Raw genomic sequence first — 4253 nt, forward strand, 5'->3', positions numbered from 1 at the left:
GGTGAGGAAGCTCGCCGGAAAACAAAAAGCTTTATGAAATCGCTCTAAATTTAAGATCTGATCAGATCTATGGAAATCTGACCAGGTCTACACATATCTTGTATGATAGAGGCTGGTGGCGGTCATCATCAATGGTGAAAAGAGGTTGTGGTTATGAGCGACGATGGAGGAAGAGGTCAGATCTAGAGGTGACGGTGGTCGTTGATGGCAGATCTGGAGGCTTTCGGTGAAAATCCGACCAGATCTGAATAGATATGTTGAGTTGCTAACTCTGGTAGTTCACGATCTAGAGGCATGAAATCAGATCTGAATAGATATGTTAAATGATACATAGTAAACCTTCTATTTCGTGAGAATTACAACTTATGTCATTCCGTGTTTTGACAAAAATTTCCCTTAATTAGTTGGTTCTTAGGTTCTTAATCTTTTTTGGTTCTCATTTGAACCTTTACCTATATATATATATATATATATATATATATATATATATATATATATATATATAGGTTTAGGTTCAATGGAAAATGATTAATTAGGGCAACATATGCTGGAACCAATGATCAAGTGACACGTGTCCATTTCTTTATTCATAAGCAATGTACTATGGAAGTTATTTATGTAGTTATTCCAAAGTGATGTGTTGTCATGCTTTTATTGGTTCCAACATGTGTTGCCCTAATTCTTTATTTTCCATATAACCTTTCCCTATATATATATATATATATATATATATATATATATATATATATATATATATATATATATATATATATATATATATATATTAGTTTGGTGTTCCCTTAGGAACAGTAGGTTTTTGAAGTGTTGGACTTTGGCCACACATATTTGAGGCATTTGTCACTTTTAGTCCCTTTAATATAGGGTTTTAATTTTGGTCCCTTCTGGTCAATGCATGGTCGATGGCTGGTGGCGGGTGTGTGGACTCTAATTTGACGTGTCCCGCTTCTCCTTCTCCACCGCCTTATTCTCCAATCGCAATGCTTACACAACTCATTCTTCACCGATGTGCCTTTGACCCACAAATGTCCATTTGCAATATCTTCATTTCACGAACTTCCAGTTTTCATTTTAGTTTTCCATCTTCTAGGGTTTTGTAGGGTTAGGAGTTTAATTTGGGGTTTACACGGATAATCTTCATTTGAGAAAAAATTGGGAGCACCAAAGAGAGGTGAAGTGGTGTGTCTCTTAGTAATGGAGGAAGTGATCATGCTTTGTTGTATCTCAACGTATATGATCTCACCCCTGTCAATAACTACCTGTACTGGTTGGGCTTCGGAATCTTCCATTCTGGTATCGAAGGTAAACTAATTCCAAATTCAAAATTCAAAACGACTGAATATATATCATTTGAATTCGATTTTTTCCAGATTCTATTCAACTCCCTTACAATCATAGATACGTCTGACTTTCAATATTGCTATCAGATTCTGGAATTGATAAACTAACCTAATTGAGAAAAAAAATAATCTGATTCTCGACTTTCATTATTTCTATCAAAAAACTACAATCATTTCACAAATGAAGTATCAATGCGACTCACTGGAAAACAAATCCCCGGTTGGGTCAACTCAGTAAGAAATTATATCCTCCTCCATTCATTTATATCATTCCACTTTGAAAGATTCAAATTTTGTAGATTTTTTTTATTTACTTTGAACAGGGTCTTTCTGCAACTGTTTATTGCCTGAAAACATTCAAGTTGCAGCTGTTAGACATCTACCTGATCATGCAACAATTTCTGGTGAGATTTGATTACATTTTTGGACAAATTACAGAAATACCCATATATTTAAGATGGTTTTGTAGTAAAAATTGTTGTTGAAAATTGAAATAGATGAAGAATCAGATTCCGGTGATTCATCTTTAACAATGGGGAATGAAGAAGATGAAGTGGATGATGATGATGATCATCATCTTTTGACTGAATAGAATAGTGATGTGGCATTTTTTGGGATTAAAAAATTTACATTTCAACTACAACTTATATCTTCAAATAATGTTGATTTGATCTGTTGTCTTCAATTTTTCATTTGCAGGCATCAAGAGAGGTTCAGGGTAGCAGGTTGTCAGCGACGACAGCAGCTGCAGAGCTGTTTCTTGCCAGTTTTGAGTTGGTGGATGGTAGGGTCAGAGTTGGAGGGGTGGTCGGAGCAGTTGGGTGGCTGAATAGAGCTACGGTGGGGATCAACCTAAAGTGGCAACACGGAGGCTAAAGGGTAGACGATGGTGGTTTCGACGGTTTTTGAGAGGGGAAGATGGAGAGATGTGCACCAAATGGGTTGATTTCTTCCTCTGTGCCAAGAACCTCCACAATTGTGACAAGTGTTGCTCTCCCATGGTGCCAAGTTGGTCCACTCCGGTCGTGACACATTTTGCGACCTTAATCCGTGTTCCGATTTCCAACGAAAAAAGATTTTGTTTAAATTTTTTGTATATACTAGTCAGATGTCCTGAATGATTCTGAATATGTGATAAAAATTTCCTAAGATTAGACGTAACTATGTTAAAAACACGTTTGTATTATTCAGTTACTTTTACAATTTTTGCGCTTCGATTGATTTTGTAAAATGACTATCTATTAAGCAATATTTCTAGCTAGTTGTACATATATAAATTTACCACAACAAAATGTCGAACACACATGGATATATTAACCCTAGTTACCTGAAAAAAAACAAAATTTTATAATGAAAATTAGAACAAAGACTATACTTTTAAAATTTTCGAATAACTTAAAGGAATTGATACATTTAATGGAATCGCCACAGTGACAAGTACATCACTTTTTTCCCATTAAATTATCATCCATTTGACTAAGAAAACGATATCTTGGCTCTAGGACTCATTCTATTTCTCATGAGGTACAAGGATGGTGCGGTAAAACGACTAGTTCTATTTATATTGAAAAAAATAATAAAAAAATTTAGATTACACTTGTACACATAATTAGCTCACTAGGAGGATGGAATTATTCAATGTAATATGGTCAATAAACAACAAAGCATTAAGAATCATATACTAAAATCAACCAAAATGTGAATGCTAGGAAGAAATAGGCAACATTATATTCATAACTTTGTACAAGAATGTCACACCCTCGAATCAGACGGCGGAAACGTCCGAAGGCTTGGGTAACTTTATTTTCGTAGTGTCATCACAGTGTATATAATTGAAACCAAACATCATCATCATCACACATGTAATATTACAACTGTTATTGGTTTACGTCAAATATTGTATTTCAATATTAAATGCCAAAATATCCAAAGTATGATGAAAACAAAACATAACAAAATATCCAGGTATTTTTGCTCACCAACCTGCATAATGATTTCTTGAGAATACAAGTTAATTTAAAAAGGTCAACATAAAAATGTTGGTGAGTTCATAAGCATGTTTGAGTAAAATGTTTTGTATTGCTTTGTAAACACTAGAAAATCCAATATTTTCTAAAAAACAGTTTGAAATATTTGTGTCTAATATTGTATTAATGCATGTATGTTATTATTTGTGAGAGTATAAAGAGAATGACCCCATACAACCCAATGTTGTCTATTTATGAGAATGTTGGCAACTCAACACCTGAGGTTGAGTACCAGTACGTGTAGGTTACCGTGTTTTCCATAAAAGATTGTTTCCCGTAAATTTTATAATGGTGTTAATTCCTCTAAGTGAGTTGTTATAACCATACTTAATAATGACAATTTCGCATGTCATGACGTTTATTAGACGCCGACTTGTTTAAAGTAGGGTTTGTCACCCTAGACTGGCTCAGTCTAACTGTAGCGAATAGCTCAGGTATGAGGTGTCACCCCGTATAGATCTATAGTTCTATATACAAACACCCGTTTTCCCTCCAGGAGACTCTGGTTATAACTACAGATTACGATTGTACACTCAATAGGTATCAACCGAAACATCTCACTAGATCTTTAATCGAATTTACTAGAATAAACATGAAAGATATATTCCAGGCCCAATAAACATGTTAGTGGACAACTAAGGCCCACTAAACATGTAAATTATATTCCAGACCCAATAAAAGTATACATGACATGATTGATCCGTGGATTGTTACGTTGGTTGTATAAGCTTCGTTGTTTACCAAAAATGACATAAAATGCCTACTTTTGTAAAAAAAAAAAAAAAAAAAAAAAAAAAAAAAAAGACATTTTTGGTCTTTAAAACCGAAAATTTACAATTTAGGCATATTTTTGATAAAAATGACACTT

At 34.0% G+C, this 4253-nt stretch overlaps 1 long non-coding RNA gene across 1 annotated transcript; it reads left to right on the forward strand.

The window, feature by feature from the left end:
• Positions 1–1059: 1059 nt before the first annotated feature.
• On the forward strand, positions 1060–2910 carry LOC128127134 (uncharacterized). The gene is made up of 3 exons (XR_008225200.1): positions 1060–1320; positions 1682–1762; positions 1856–2910. It is a non-coding gene; the product is annotated as an uncharacterized LOC128127134 (long non-coding RNA).
• The last annotated feature ends 1343 nt before the right edge of the window (positions 2911–4253 follow it).

Source organism: Lactuca sativa, chromosome 7, assembly GCF_002870075.4.
Source record: "Lactuca sativa cultivar Salinas chromosome 7, Lsat_Salinas_v11, whole genome shotgun sequence".
Taxonomy (NCBI): Eukaryota; Viridiplantae; Streptophyta; class Magnoliopsida; order Asterales; family Asteraceae; genus Lactuca; species Lactuca sativa.